Source organism: Protopterus annectens, chromosome 7.part0 (genome assembly GCF_019279795.1).
Source record: "Protopterus annectens isolate FY-2018-M chromosome 7.part0, PAN1.0, whole genome shotgun sequence".
Taxonomy (NCBI): Eukaryota; Metazoa; Chordata; order Ceratodontiformes; family Protopteridae; genus Protopterus; species Protopterus annectens.
The window spans coordinates 63,706,340-63,724,117 of NC_056739.1; positions in this window are offsets into that span (position 1 = coordinate 63,706,340).

Genomic DNA, 17,778 nt, shown 5'->3' on the forward strand with positions numbered 1-17,778 from the left:
TACCATAATGATTATATATCACTGTCTAAAGGAGGTATGGGCCTCCTTGAAATTGATTACATGTCTAGATCTGCAATCGTAGGACTGTATGCATATCTGCTAATCTCACCAGATCCAAACATAGTGAAAGTTTTGAAACATGAAGAGAACCAATCTAATATGACTTCCCCACTTACTTTAGCAGAAGAATATCTATGTCAAGCAAGAATGGAAAGCAAACCAGAAGCAGGCAAAAATCAGGCAGCAACTGAATGTGCCAAAAACCAAAGGAAAGAATATAAGGAGAAAGATCAGATGAGAAGGCAAGAAATGTGGAAAAGGCATAAATATAGTTCCAAATACCAAAAACTCCTGGAATAACCTCATGTTAATCAGGATCTGATACATAAATGGTTAAGATGTGAATTTAAACCAAAGGATGAAAGGTTAATATTAGTGTCCCAAAATAGGAGACTATGCACACGTTGGTTTGGAAAGCCCACTGAACATGTGGGACCAAAGATTCAGCACATTGGGGGCAACAGAAAATAAGAGGCTGTCCATCCAAACCACGCTTGTTTATTGGTAAAAACTCTGCAAAATGAATAAAGCAGTATAACGTGTGTAGGACTAAATGCATTAACTTATTCACCACATTTTTCGTCCCTAAAGAACTGGGACTTCATCAGATTACACTTGTTAAACAAACATTCTGGAGGTTTAAATACTCTTAATGAGATCCACTAATCAAGTAACTAATTTATGCTTAAAGCTAAAAACTCTTTATAATGTGGATATTTGATCTTTGCAAGGGGGGGTATAAATATTATTTATTTATAATGCCCATGTATATCTACTAAGTTAAAGGGTAAATTCAGTGCAGAGCCTTCATGATTTTATATCTATATCTGTTTGATACATTTCAATTTTATTTTAGGTTAGACCTCTTAAATAGGACATTTTTTTAGTTTATGCACGTGCATATGTTTTTAGAATTTATGTATGAATCTTCCAAATGAGTGAGATTTTAGCTTTAAACATAAATTAGTTAATTGATTATTGGATCACATTAAGAGTATTTAAATCTCCAGAACTTTTGTTTTAGAAGTGTGATCTGATGAAGTCCCAGTTCATTAGGGACGAAAAATGTGGTGAATAAGTTAATGTAGTTAGTCCTAAACATTGCATACTGCTTTATTTGTTTTGTGTAGTTTTTACCAATAAACAAGTGTGGTTCAGATGGAGAACCTGTTATTTTCTGTTGCTCCCACTGTGCTGAATTTTAATGTTTTTGGTTTGTTTTTGCTAAGAGCACGGTATTCCCTTGCTCTGCATGTGGGAGAAACAGACAAATGCAAGTTCTATAAAACAAAACTGGAAAGAGTAACACATCTTGCACTAATGGCAGAGGGTCCATATATTGAAAGGCATAATAAACTGGCAAGACTGTTGTATTGGAGATTGTGCAAACATTGCAGTATTGAAGTATCTGAGAAGCAGTGAAAACAGGAGCCACAAAGTATTATAGAGAATGATAAAGTTTATGTCACACGGGATTATCCATTACCAACAGTTCAAAAAAAGAAAGGTGCAAGAAAACCAGATATGATAGTCAACGAAAAGAAGACAAAAGTAGCATTGATCATAGAAACTGCAACACCCAGTGATTACAGTGTCTTATGTGTAGAGAGGGAAACACAAAGTCATGAAAGGCCAGGATTTGCAGGCAGAAATGAGGGCAATGTGGAAGAAGGATACCCAGACAGTTCCAATAGTAGTAGGAACAATGAGTCCATAAAAAATCATTTATAGCCTTATTTACATATGTTACTGATACATGTAACTCCATATAAATTGGAAGAGTCAATTTTGAGCACATTGTGGGTTTTGAGAAGAACTTTTGGCTAAAATCAAAGACTGAAACAATACTAATTTATCAAGCTTTATCATGCTTTGACATAGGAATGTGGACCATTCCTGTCATGGCATTAGAAATCCAAAAGATCTGGAGAAATTAAAATAGGGACTGATATTCTCCACTGCACATTATGTTTGAACAAAAGAGGATTACATTAAATGTGCTCTGGACCAGCTCGTTCCTACCCCCACTAAAGGTAGACACATCCTAGACCTGGTCATTACTAACATAGGCAACCGTTGCACTACACCAATAGTCAACTTCTCCCTGGTTAGAGCCGACCACGAGCTAATCACCTTGGAATTTCACATCCCTCCCACCCCACCCCCCACAATGGTAACCATGATGAAAAATTTCTCCAAAGCTAACTTTGGGCTCCTAAAAAAAGAGGTGGCTAACTTCATGGCACCCATGCAAATGGAGAATAGTTGCATGATTGCTAAATCATACACCAATGCACTGTACGAACACCTACACAAATGCATGGATCTCGCCATACCCAATAGATCCAAGACGTCTCCTCAAAAAAAAAAGGAAGCCAATCTGGTGGTCCCCTGCCATAAACAAACTCTACAACAGAAGGAGGAAACTGATGCAGAATAAGGCGAAGTCCCAAGACTGGAAAAACTCCCTTATCAGCCTCAACAAAAGGTTGAGATCCCTCATCAAATCCTCTAAAGCTAGCTATGAAAACAGAAATGCAGCAGATAGTAAAGACAACCACAAGGCCTTCTATAGTTATGTAAAGAATCTCCATGGCAATACCTAGATTTGCTCTGAGCTACTGCAGAATGGTACCTCCTATACTGAGCAAACAGATATTGTCAATATACTGGCCGACAGATTCAGTGCTGACTTTACCCCTCTCACCTCCAAAGGACCAATCACATACCAGTAGATTTCCAGGTACCCAGTATTACTGCTGCACAGGTTAAAACAGCACTGTCCAAGGCCAAGAATACAGCTTCTATGGGACCTGACAATATCCCTGGCTGTGTTCTACATGAACTTTAGAGTGAACTGGCACCTCACCTGTGTGCCCTGTTCAATTACAGCCTCACCTCAGGCTTTGTCCCTACAGAATGGCGCACTGCTACAGTCATCTTTCTCCACAAAGGAGGAGCAGCTACAAACACTGGGAATTATCGCCCAAGTATCCTGACGACTCTGATATGCAAAGCTATGGAATGCATCATCATGGACCTAATAAACAAGGATATAGGGAATCTCCAAACTCTGGATCTGACACAGTTTGGTTTTGAGAAGGGTAGATCATGTCTTCTCAACTTGGTCGACTTCTTTGAGTCCATCACCAGAGCTGTGGATGAAGGCAAAGTGGTTCATACAGCTTACCTTGATCTGGCCAAGGTCTTTGATACCATTCCCCACTCAGGAATCATAGAAAAACTCACTAATCTAGGCATAAACCCCTATATCACTAGGTTGGTTGCAAACTAGCTCACAAATAGAACCCACAGTGTGAAAGCAGCTGATTCCAAGTCAGACTACTGACCAATCACAAGTGGAGTCCCACAGGGTTCGGTCCTGGATCCTCTCCTGTTTGGTATCTACTTCTCTGAAGTCTAGGCCAACAAGAAGGGACTCTGGCTGACAAAGTTTACAGACGATTGTAAGTTGAGAGTTATTATTAACTCCCCAAGTGATGCTGACATCCTACAGAAAGGCCTCAATGACACCAATGACTGGTGTCAGAACCATGACTTTAAGCTTATTGTCAAAAAAATGTGTCATCACCCCCTTGGGAAAAACGTGGTTCCCTTGAATTACCACATTGATGGTAGTCCACTGAACACAGAAGGCGTTATAACATATCTGAGAACACAGGTTGACAGCAACCTCTCTTTTGACCAGCACGTTGCCACTGTGGTCAGAAACTCCTTCTATGTGGCACATCTGATTACTAAGGGTTTTGCATCCATGAAGAAAGATGTTATTGTCTCCCTCTACTCTTCCCTCATTAGGCCAATCATTGAGTACAATGCCCCATTTGGCATGTACTTCATTAGACACCTGAAATAACTGGAAAGGCCGCAAAAGTACCTCACAAAGAATATCCTAGGCCTTAAACACTTGTCTTATATGGACAGACTCAAAAAACTCCAACTATTCTCTGTCTCATATCACCTACTTAGAGGCAATCTCTGCTTGACTTACAAAGTCATATCTGAACCAGCTCTGATAGAAATGCTACATCTAAAGAAATCCCAATCCCTCCGCGGCACATGCTCCAGAGACCCCAATCTCATTACCACAATCAACAGAACATGCTGGAAGGAAAGGTTCATAACCCAGAGACTGCCCATGCTATGGAATAGACTTCCCATATATGTCAATCAGAGTACCTCACTGGCCTTCTTCGAGAGAAATCTTGATGAGTGGATGGGAAATAGAAAATTCACCCTGGGGATCACCTCAGTGGCTCTACTCTACAGAGGCCCTAGGAACTTAGGCCGGGTGGCACGATGCCAGGGTAATCCTATGGGCTAGGCTTGTAAAGGCTTCAGGGCCATTAGCCTAGTACACACCTATGAACCTATGAACCTCTGATGGCAGAACAGGAAATTAAGTCCATCTAATCTCCTCTTTAAATTTACTTACCATTTTATCTCCACTCCATCTCTACCTTCCTCTTTCTCCTTTTCGACCCGTCCCATACCGCCTTAAATACTTTTTGCATTCACTCTCCACAATTCTTTATAGCAGTACATTTAGTGAGTCCACAACTCTCTTTGTGAAGAAATATTTTAGCTGTATTTCCTTCCCTTATCAAAAGGAGAAGTCAAATGCTGTCAACTTTTTCTTTAATAACTGCTTCATTGAACCTGTTGTTTAGAAAAAAATAGGCTGGAATCCGGACTCAGTGATGAGTAAATGTAATTTATTTGTTCACCAGAGTGGGAAGCTGAAACTCCCATATTAAGATGGGTGATCACTTTAACACACGCACTGCCTTTGTACACCATACAAACTCTAACATGTTACAATTACTTTTTCAGGTAAACTTTTGTAGTTTATGATGAGAATCATGTATAGTCGCTCAGCTGCTAACTAAGCAGAATAGTTACCTCTTGGACATTGCTGTTTGTTCTTTAACCTACGCTAACTACTGAGGTATAGATTTATGCGAGTCTCAGATTTATACTAAATTAACGAGATATGACAACATTTTTAATTTGAGGCTTATAAGTTACTATTATAGATATTTTCACTTCCTTCCTTTGTACAATAAATATTTCAGGGAATATGGGAAGCAATTTCTTCTAAATGACCCACGTTTGTGGTACATTTCCCATGTAATTGAATGGAATCTATGTAGTTAGTGGGATACTGGCTCTCATAACTTTTACATATTTAGGTTAAGATAGCGCTATGTTACATAACATTTTAGTATTTTAGATTGCGGTCTTTTCAGTGTTTGTTTATAATCTGTAGTGAACAGAAACTTATGTTAGTAGCCATTTTGTGTGGGAGCATGATTATACGCATTCACAAAATATCAATAAAAAGACCAACTGAAATAAATCTGTAGAGTAGGGAGTTAGTACCTGCAGACATGCACTCTCCATTTGGTCTAACTTTCCAAGACTTCACTGTTGACTTCAGACATGCACATGTTTATATAGAATGCTACTCTTTGGCATTACATTTAAAATCTGTAAGAGTTGTTATTTTTTTACAAAATCTTGGGACCAAACTCTGACCAAAACATTTCTTGTGTGAGCAGTCACTTAAGCCTTCACATGTGAGCAGTTACCTAAGCCTTCATATTACTACACCAAAACTCTGGCCAACACACTACAAGATGCCTTAAGTGTCATTAGCTTGAGTTTATAATACACACAAAACCTATCAGACCTTAGTCTGCCAAAGTGAATCATTCACAGGGAGTAACTACCCAAGGTCAGTAAGAGCCCATAAAACACAAATCTCATTGACAATATAGTCTGTGACATAAGGATAGTAAGGGCCCTTAAACCAGTTCTCTGAGGTTGTACGGTTCTGTGACACATGACCAACTCTCAAATGGACCAGACCTAAAAGAATGAATGCCAAAATGACTAAATTCCTACTTGCCTGAATGCAAAAATATCAGATTAGTAGATGATGCACTGTCCCAGCCTGCACAGTATCTATATTGTTCTGCACACAATACCTGGCTAACTTCAACATCCTCTTCCAACTTGGTGTCCTCAGTTCTTATGTGGAATCCTTTACTGCCAAATTCTCTCCACATGTGAATAGCTGCATAAATGCATCTGTCCCCCACCACAGCTAAAGTAAATACAACACCAAATTCAAAAATAAATTGTATGGTAGAACCCATATATAACAGACTCTATAATAAAAGAAAAAAAAAACTAATTGCATGTAAAAATAAATATTACTCTTAAGATACAAAAAACAAACAAAACAAAAAAAAGCTCTGCTAAACATAATAGAGAACACTAGATCCTGAGGTAAAAATTGCCTTCCAAGTGAAGGGCAACCACAAAGACTTCTTTAACTATGTTAAGTACCTTAGAAACAATGTCTAGCACTGTGCAAAGCTAATAGTAAACAATATCACATACTCAGACAAATAGCCTGCCTTAGGCATAGGCTTACTAGGTGGCCACCTAGGGTGTCGTTCTAGCAGGGGGGCTTTTCCAGTAATCCGGATGGTGTAGGTACACCAGGATGGGACACTGAGTGGTGTTGGGGGGATGCTGTGGAGATCTTTTGCCTAGGACACCAGCTGACCAAAGGCCAGCCCTTCTCAGACCTGGAGGATATTAGCCAATCTACTAGCGGATAAATTTAACTTTAACTTCATGGCCTTCTCCCCTTTTACATAAACAGATCTCATACCCACATCAACAACCCCTCCCCCACCATTCTGCTATTAACAAGTCCTAATTGCATGATCCAAGCCCAAAAACACTGCTTGTATGGTGCCGGATAACGTAGCAGGCCACTTACTGGACAACCTGAAATAGACCCTCCACAGAGGCAATTCCATGACAGCATACAAACAGACTTTGTGCTGAATGAATGGAAAACTGCAACTGTCATCCTCTAGCACAAACGTAGGGCATCAATGGACTTGGGAAGTAATAGACCCATAAGTCTGATCAGCCTCATCTGTAAGGCTATGGAAAGGATCATTATGTAACCAACAAAAAAGGACAAAGGCAACGTGCAAACTGTCAACTCAAGCCAGTTTGTATCTGTCAAGGACAGATCCTGCCTACTCAACCTGGTTGACTTCTTTGAGAAAGTAATTGAAGCAATTGATGAGGGTAGATCAGTACACACTGCACATCTAGACCTTGCAAAGGTCTCACACTCAGGTATTGTAGGTAAATTATCCTAGCTAAGTGTTAATCTTTATGTAACTCATTGGGTAGCAAATTGTTTCACCTGTAGACCCCAGGAAATTACGGTGAGCTGTTCTACCTCCCCCAAGAGACTTGTCTTTTGTGATGTAATACCAGGGGTCAGTTCTTGGGGCCAATCCTATTTTGCATTTACTTCTCGGAGGTCAAAGATATCATTAGGGGTTTGTGACTGGCAAAATTTGCAGATAACTGTAAACTTGCGGCATCATAAATTGGTCATAAATTGGTCGTGAGCCAATTGTCTGACATGCATTCCATTGAAAGGACAACAGCAAAAACCACAACGCCAACTCACAGAGGTTCAACTGCCTAGAATGTGAATGCACTATGCCACTCAAACACATGGAAACATGTCACAAATGGTTTTCCATCAAACCATTTTTGACATTTGTCCTCAGAAGTGTTCCATAATTCACTCTGTTGAGTCATGAAAATGTATGATCGCACATATCATTCTCAAACAAATCATCATACATTCCCCACTGGACATTAACATCTTGTAAAATGGCTCTTCCCAAACCAATAGCTGCTGTTAAACCATGGACTAAAACTAAATGCCAAGAATTGCAAGAAAGTATCCTTTGACAAGCAAGAAATTCCTTGTAACTATCATATTTACTGCACACCTCTGAAAATTGCTCCAGTGGTTAGGGAGTGGGACCTGAGAACCTATGCTGACAACAGACTGTCCTTCAATCACCACTATTTCAAGAAAGTACTTTTTTCATTGTGTAGTTTATTACTAAGGGAATGATTTTCAGTTCCAGTGAAGTATTCATTCTACTGTATTCTGCTGTCATCAGACTAATCACTGAGAGTAATGCCCCCTTTGGTATGTGCCTGTCCAAACATTTGACCCAACTTGAACATCTTACTAAGAAAAGCAAGGACCTAAATCATAAAAACTACGTGAACCATCTTAAAGTCTTGTCCCTCTTCTTGGTGTCATACAGGCTCCTGAAGGATGATCTCTGCCTCACATAGAGAGCCTCAACAAACCCTAACCTGTCAGATTTACTGCATATTCACAAGTCTAATGGGTGCATAAAGATCTATTCAAGAGACTTAAATATCTTTTGCAACATAAACAGAACATGTTGGAGGGGTGACTATGTATCACAGAGAATACTACTACTATATAATTATTTCCCACAACATAAAGCAAACCACTTCTCATATTATTCAAACATAATCTGGAAGAATGGATAGGTAACTTCAAATGTGCCACTACTTTAGCAGCCTCGACCCTCATGGAAAGGAGCTACATGTAAATGCCCTGCTTTTCTCTGGGTTATTCATACTTAAAATAGCTTCATGGGAATTTTTGGCTTGGCTTCTGAGCATCCTTGTGAACCTGTAAGACAGAATATTGTTACATTTGTTAATTAGATTACACATTCAATATGTATAACACGTACATTAAATACATAGATAAATTGATAGGATGGTAGAGTAAAGAAAAAGATACTTACAAATATCGATCAATATTACCTTAAATACAGTTGCCTTGGCAGTGTGTAATTTCTGTATTTGCCAACAATAGCTACTCCTTCTATTGTAAACATTTTATAAAACCAGAGAAATATTGTTTAATACTGCAGGGAAAGAAAACCCTTGTGTACCTCATGTAGGGAGCTCTGCCCTCACAACAATGTAGCTTCAGTATTTGAACCTCAAGGTCTCATATCCCAAGAAATAGGAGGGGAAATTCAATTTGTGCAGCTAGCACATTTTGCATAATCTCCAGGATTATGCATCCTCAATGTAAGAATAAGTAGGGGTCCACTGATGGGTTCACAGGACTACGGGGACCTTCAGCCTTTCATCTGATCTCATCTTAGCTATGTTTTAGCATACTGGGAGCAAGGCAGAATTGTGGGATCTGTAATTATGGGGCCCATAACTGTGAGGGTAAAAGTGTGAACATGAGGCCATCACATTTGTAGTACCTTGGAATATTACCCTTATTCTGAGGTACAGGAATAGTGCTGGAGTTGATATATACAAGCAGAAGGGGTGTTAGGGCATGACCCTTCACATGGAGGGATGCAACTGTCTCTGAAAAGTATTTTAATTGTATTCCAGATTTCAATATTTGCTTTAATAAATACTGCGGGTGGCGCTGCGGTAGCGTTGTCACCTCACACTAAGACGTTGTCCTGTTTGATTCTCAGCTAGAGCATCTTCTGTGTGGAGACACGCATGAATGGGCGTACCTTAGTTGAAGGTTGTGCGTCAGAGCTGGCAACTCGGCACGTAAAAATCTACTGCCAATCATTAACGGACCGAAGTTCCACTGTGGCGACCCCTAACCGGGAAAAGCCGAAAGACACAACAATCTTGTGAAACTTGTAAAATATTTTCTTCAGAGTTCTGTGTTTCATGCTGCAGGCATCATAATTACTGGCTTTTGCACAGCCTAACATATTACTAATGCTGATAGCCAGGTCAAGCTGAGCTGACTTAAAAGACAAGTTTGGGCACCAAGCCCTTCAGAGTTTTCCTGACATTAAATAGGGCACTCCTCTGTGGGCTTTTGAGAACTGACGTTTGGTGTGTGCTGTTCTTTGCTGGGCAGATAAGTTTCTTCTTGTGAGGGAAAATCTGTGTTAAATAATTTAGTTTCTTTAGTTGTACAAATCATAACTCATTGTTTGCAGTGTGTGTATGACTCAATTGATACATCTTCCAGGGCTATGGTTACTTGTACTATTTTGAGGAGGTTTGCCTAGCTGTGTTCTCAGAACCTCCCAGATATTGTGAAAAATGAGGTTTTGAAGTCTCCTTTGGATAAAGATTTAATTTCTGGTTCCTCTTCTGCAGACGTTATTAAAAAGTGTGATGAAAGGGGTAAGTTGATACAATGAATCTCTAAGAATTTCAGCCTTCCTTTTTCAAATATTCTGAGGGATTCTCTAATCCTTCATTCAATTTCAGAAAAAAAATCTCACCAAAATATGGGTAAACAGACTTTTAAGAAGAAATGATAGGGGGATTGCAAAAAATAATTCATCAACCTCCCCCCACACACACACATACACACACACACCAAAACCAAGGACAATCCAATAAGAATGCGTTTTAAAAGGACCTTGTCCTCCTGTCCCCTCCCACCCTGGCAGTCCCTTTTTCCTTCCAGAAAGTCTGAATCTCCACTTTTCTCTTCTGCAACAGATAGTTTTTGACAATTTTTTTCTGAAGATCATCCTTCCACTGTTTCCTAGACCAGAAGTGAGTCACAACAATGATCTTAGAGAATTCTTTTTTAATTTTCAGAAGTACATTAGATATCACTAGAAAGAGTGGAAAAGCATTCAGGAATATGGATGGCAATGGGAGAAAATACCTCCTTTCTGGGGGGAATTCCTTTACCACAAGACCTGACTCCTCTATTTCCACATGTTCTTCAACAAATGTTGTCTCAAGAAATGCTAGAACCAGTTCCTCCTTCCCAGTTTGGGAAAGGTTTTTATTCAATGAATTTATTTAGTGCCAAAAAAAGAAACTGTTTGGGTACCATTTCTGAATGTTTCTTTCCTAGACCTGTTTGTGATTGTGCTCATGTTCAACATGTCACTTTACAACTTGTTCCCTCTTTTTCCTCATTTAAGTTTTCCAGTAACACGAGATTTAAAAGATACTTACCATCACATCCCTGTCATCCAGACTTAAGACATTTTTTAAATTTTGTGTGTCTGAATCACATTATCAGTTCTCTGCCTTACCCTTTGGACTATCCATTACACCAAGAGTGTTCACAAATTGTCCAGCTCTGGCTATAGTGCATTGTAAGTTACAGGGAATCCAATTTTCTACATATTTAGAGGGCTTGCCAGTTGCTGCAGTGTTTTTCTTAAAGTGTCAGGAATCTGTCACTTGGGTAAGAGATCTCTTACACAAGCTGGGATTCCATGAAAAATTGCTTTTGACTCCTTCACACAAGATTGTGTTTCTGGGGTGTCAGCTAGACATCTCAGTTCAGAGTTTTTTTTTGCAACAGTTTAAAAAATGGCTTTATGTCTAGATCTATTTTAGGGTTTTCTACTCAAACTTGGATAACTGTGAGGGAATACCTCAAGATTCTGGGTCTGATGCAATTTAATATCATCATAATACCCATGACAAGATTCCACATAGGAAAGCTACAATAGTATCTGAAACCTCTTTGGTCCCAGCACCAGCATCCTTTGTCTTTTCAAATCCTACTTGGTGGAGACAGAAAATTTCTCTAAATACAGGTTCCCCTTCTCCCTGACTACTTTGAAGCAGTCAGTTACAACAGAAAGCTTGGACTTTGCCTGGGGACCAGTTCCAGGTGGGATAAAAGTGCAAGGTATGTGGGCTACCAAGGACAGATGCAAGCACATAAATATAAAAGAGATGCTTACCCTGATCAAGGCACTCAATTCTCTGAATCATCTTCAGTCTACTAGACTTCTTCAAGTCAATACAGAAAATACCACATTCATGTGTTACATCAACAAGCAAGTAGGATCCAGATCATACCTCTATTCAGACTAGCCATGTCAACTTGGGATATAGCTTCACATCACAATTTCACTTTACAAGCATCCTGTATGGCAGATAAGCTGAGCAAGGCAACGGCAGAGCCTTATAAATGTAAACTATATCAGCAGGTCTATCAAGATTTGATCCATCTCTGGGGAGTTCCTCACGTTGACCTAATTCCCTCCTCTCTGAACTATCAGCTGGCAAGATTCTACTCTAGAACATCATGCAAGAAGTCAGGGAAGACCAGCGCCTTTTCATTTTCTTGGACAGGAATATTCTTGTATGCTTTTCCACCCTTTACACTGATATCCAGGGTACTTCTGAAGATTCAAAAGATATCCCTCAAGATTATGTGGTAACTCACTGCCAGCCCAGGCTACAGTGAATCTTTTATCTTTTGGAAATGGCCAGGGGCTATTAACATGAGTTCCCTCACAGAATGGATCTATGCAATAAATATCAGAGGTGTTTGATGCACCCCAAACCCAATCAACTTAAATTGACTGCGTGGAAGATAGAGTCTTAATTCCCCTTAGGCACCTGTTTACTGAGGATGTGAAGCAGGTACTCATGGAAGTAAGAAAGTCTGCTACTAGAAATCATATATTAGTAAATGGAAAAAGTTTTGTGGTTGGTGCTAACACCATCCTTTTACTTAGTCGTGCTACTACTCGGCTAATCCTCTGTTCTGATACTGGGCCATCTTTCATTCTGCCATGACTCACTCAGCATATCTCTAACTCTGTCCCAACAACCTATTCATACTTCCTCTTTACACTCTTCACAAATCACACCAAACCTATTTAATGATGCCCCTCACTTTTATTCCAAATATAGACTGATTAATCCATTTCATCACAAACCAAAACAAAATTAGGTGGAAAAATACTCTGCAAAACCAAGTATCAGTAATCCACCAGTACACTAAAATTCTTCTAGGAGGAGGCATTCACGCTAATCCTAGTCCCATCTGCCACAATGAACATCAAGAAAATTCTCTTCCACATATTATTGTAACCCTACAATGGTCAACCCCCCATCCCGGTAATCTAACTTTTGCTGCCATAAATGTTAGAAGCATAAGAAATAAAGTTGCTGAACTACATGTCTGGATTATCCAACATAAACCTGCTATTCCCACAGTAACTGAAACTTGTCTTAAACCCAGCATAAACAACTCCAAAATTATACCTTCCAGCTATAATATCATCCATAATAACCATATAAAGAGGAAAGGTGGTGGTATTGGTTTAATATTAATCAATAGCTACCACATTTCCCCCTACAACAAACTAATACCAAAATTCAATTCAGCAGAGCTTCATATACATTTCTTGAAATGAAACAACTATAAACAAATATGTATTACTCTTCTTTATATTGCTCCTGGTGACAATTCAGCTATACTGGAAGATATATTACATTGGCTATCCATAACAACTCTATAAGAAATAATACTACTAGGTGACGTGAAGGTCAATGGGTTGGGTATAAACTCTTACTCCCAACGTCTAGCATGAACTTACTTGGTTTCACACAGGTAGTTACTAGCCCCACACATTATAGCAAGTCATAAAATTTCCTATCAGACAGGATTCCAGTATCGGACCCTAGCAAATACACCAACTCAGGTATAATGGCTCACTGTCTCAGTGATCATCTCAAAATCTATACAACCAGACGTCTCACTAATCCACTTAAACAACACAACCTTTTCAAGTTTAACCCAGAAATTTTCATTACTAACTTATCATCTATTAACTGGAACTTCCTAAAAATCCTCCCCTTAGATGATGCTGTAAATTAATTCAATAAACTTTCCTAAATAGCCTTACATCTAGTAGAAGAATGAGACTAAAAACAAATACTGCAATTTGGTTATCCAAAAACAATGCTAATGCATGGCAGAGAAAAAGTATGGAAAGAAGTGCAAAGATATAAAACACCACAATATCTTGAAAACTTCAGAATGCTTCGCAATTGTACTTAAAAGCAAATTAATGAAGACAAAAAAACTATACTATAATAACTTTCAGAATAATGGTAAACACAAGCCTAAAAAAGTCTGGACAGCAATTAAAGAAACTTGCATCCCAACCATAAATTTAACCCTAACCCCTCTCCCAACAATTCATCACTTGAAACCAATGATTTAATGCATCATTCTGTAGCCATCATCTGCAATTTCTGGAATAACTGTATTTAAAAACATACCTTTTCTTGTTGAAATAATAAAAAAAAACTGTTTTGCTAAAACTACAAGATAAACAAGGCAGTTAATTGAAAAACTGGATTCTGCTTAGTTTTCAGAAGGTAATCCTACCCCAGCAGCAATCTAGGCGCTTGTGGAAGACAATGTCAAGTAATCTAGAAGAGACTAAAGAAATAATTTTGAATCAAAGGTAGAAAACAGGTATACATGTTTCTGTATATGTCATAATTATCATCATCAATCCCCTTTATCCCATTCTCAACATGGGGTCGGGGTGTTGCCTTAACTGTCGCCATCGCTCTCTTGTAATTCAGCATCATACTGCTGCCTTCTTCGACACTTATGCCTGACTGTCACAACCCATCCACCTCTTTGCAAGACACCCTTGTTTCCTCTTGCCTTCTTCATGTCTGTCCCAAGTCTTTTTCACCAGATGGTCTTCTACTTTTCTGAATAGGTGCCCAAACTACTGCAATCTGTTGCATTTGATGGTCTTCGCAATTGCAGCTACTTTGGCTTCTGCTCTTCATTTCTCCCACAGTTGTATATCTTATCACCCATCTCAGGCACTTCATTTCCATCACATCCAACTTCCTCATCCACTCTGCCTACTACCCAGGCTCCTGTAACATGTAGCTGTACCACTGATTTGCACACCTTACTTTTCAGCTTCTTTGTCATTCTTCTATCATATACTGCACCTGACACTCTGTGCCTGTTCACTGCAGCCCCTATGATTCCAGCCTTGACCTCTTCATTCAGACTTTCATTCTCCTCAACTGCCCCTCCCAGATATTTGAAGCTGTCTTCCCTTATGTTTCAATTCTCAACTTATGATTTCAACAATTTGCTGATGTTATCACTGTCTCAGCTGTTCTTGGTTTCATCACATGTGCCTTCAGTTTTGCATTCCATTCCCCTATCCTTTTCTGAAGTTTTTGCCCAGAGTCTGCCTGCAACACCATATCACCTGCAAATAGCAACTTTGTTGATCTGTCCTCTGTGACCTGTTTGCTAATGTAATCCATCATCCGAACCCTGATGCACATCCACTCCCACTGGGAACCCCTCTATGAGACCAAACCCTGTTCATATGTGTCACTGTTTCCTTGTACATAGCCTGCACTCATTCTACTAATGTTTCTAGAACTTTGAACCACCTCAGGACTGCCCAAAATCTGCATTCTTAGGATTTTGTCATATGTTTCTCCAAGTCTAGGAATGCCCAACTGGACTCTTTCCTCATCTCTAGCTTCTTCTCTACTATATGTCTCACTGCAAACACTGGGTCAGATGTGCGGGATCCTGATCTGAATCTGAACTGCTTATCGCCCGTCTTACTTTCTACTACTCATGTATCCATTTATCAGAAACTCTTTACAGATCTTTCATGCAATGTGGCAGAAGTTTGATACAGTTGTGAATGCCCCTTTGTTCTTGTACACTGCCATGAGTATGCTTATTTTCCAGTCATCTGGTGCATGCTTTTCTCTCCACACTGCTATGACTACCCACAGGAGCCATTTCTACACTATTTCACTTAACATCTTTATCATATCTGCTGTGACCTCATCTGAGCCTGCTGCTTTCCCTGACTTTATTTGCCTTGGTGATGTTCTTACTTCTTCTATGGTGGACTCCTCTTCTTCACTCATTGCAGGCTGTGTCTGGAGCAGTACAGCTTCTGTGGGGTTTTCTTTATTCAGAAACTGATGGAAGCACTGCTTACATCTGCCTTTGATGTCTTGAGGACTTGTGAGCAGGTTATTGCTGGCATCCCTTATGAAGGGTGTCAGATTGTCTTCTTTATATTTGTCTTTATCTTGCAACATGATATAGTTTATTTGCGCAAACTACTGACTCACTTTCCAGAAGCTGATAGAATGCCTCTGATGCCCTGTTCTTGCTCCTTTCTTGGCCTGTGTATTAGCCAGCCAGTATTCCTTCCTAGCCTGGTCCATCTCCCACTTTTTCCTGCACTCTTTCTTTCTTTTGATGACTTCCTGGTCTTATGCAGTCCACCACCAGCTTTCCTTATGTACCTTATTTCCATACTTGGCTCAGCCATGTATCTGTTCTGCAGTCCTCATACATGCTGTTTCTTCAACTCCTCCTATTTCCTCTTTTTCTTGGGGTGCTAGAGCCCTAAGTAATTCCTTGAACTGTTGTACTTTCTCTCCAGTCAACTTCCAGGTCTTCAGCTTGGTCTCCATTGACCTTAGATTTTTCTCTCACCACGGCTTGCAACTGATTGTGGCAACTAGTGGTTCATATAATCCACAAAAGGAGCACTATTGCAGAAGCTTGTACCATGAAATTAATGTAGTGACACAAATAAATCACACAGATAAGCTCTTTTGTTTTAGAATTAAAACATTATCAGATAAATACTGATTAAAAGATTACAACTTATATAGAACATTTTAAAAATCATGTGATAAACAACCCCCCAAGAAAGTCTTGATGCATTTAAAGAGCCCTACCACCTATTTCACTCAATCGTATATTGTATACGACAAGATGACATATAAACACAACATAAAAATAAAATATATATAAAACCTAAACTTATAAGTATTTAGAACAAACATATTTAAAAACATATTTCATTTGTATATGGTGAGTGTTTTTAATTTCAAAAGGCAAGCAACAGAGATCTGTTCATTTAAACCTGGGCAGCTGCCAGTAGAGTTCCCTTTCTTCCAGTAATAATGACCAAGGCCCCTATCTCAAGCTTTGAACAACTTTTTCCATTATAATAAATTTGAATTCATCTCCTGGCTTACCACAGATGTGTTTAAACAGTGCGTTGGTGTCTTTTTTCTTTTTTCATGTCATATATGTATTCATATACTCCATCCTTTAATTTCTGCTCTGTCATACTTATGTAAAACCAGGGACATGATTGACATAGATCTGCATACACCACCACTGATGTTTCACAACTAAAACTACACACAACTTTGAGGTTATGTGTTTATTGTATAATGTTCACCGATATATACAAACTTGCAGTAAGAATACCTACCACATTTATACATTTTGGGTTTCTTAGCATTAGCACTAACTTTTCTTACATTTTCCAAAATATTTTTCATATTCTGTTGCATTTTTTATAAACAGTAAAAAGCTTGCCAACCACATTATCCCTAATGTGTGTTTCCTCTTTTAAAATGGACCAATTTTTCTCCACAATCCAACTAATAAAATGACTGTCCATGGTGTACATAGTAATGAAAACATTTCTAAAGGAATTCTCATTTTTACCGTTCGTTGCATTAGAATTCAAACAAGGGTTCTGAACAGGTGCAATCTCAATTGCCTTATTATTATTCAAATTTTAAATTGGAAGAAAGTAATTCCTGTCTCTTTTATTTATTACTTCGTACATCAAGTTGTTTTTTAATGAACATATCTCTCAAAACCAGACATTCATCCTGAAATTGTTCATCTAAAGCAATCATTTGGGCTGCCCTAACAAATTGCCCGTCACTACCAGAAAATAAAACAGAATACTGCTAAAAAAGTCATGCTGAACACAGGTGAAAACACAAAGTCTCTGCTTCAGGTGTTCATCAGTTTCAGGCCCTTGGGATGGTCTGTATGCCCTTGATAGACAACTGCATTGTAATGGTTAAAACCAGGACTGGGTGGTATTTTAAGATTGAAGGCTTGCAATGAGAAGGCACACCTACCCACCTTCATATTATCTTCTTTTTGTTGATGGAGCCACAGCAGTTGAGCATGGTCAGTTATAC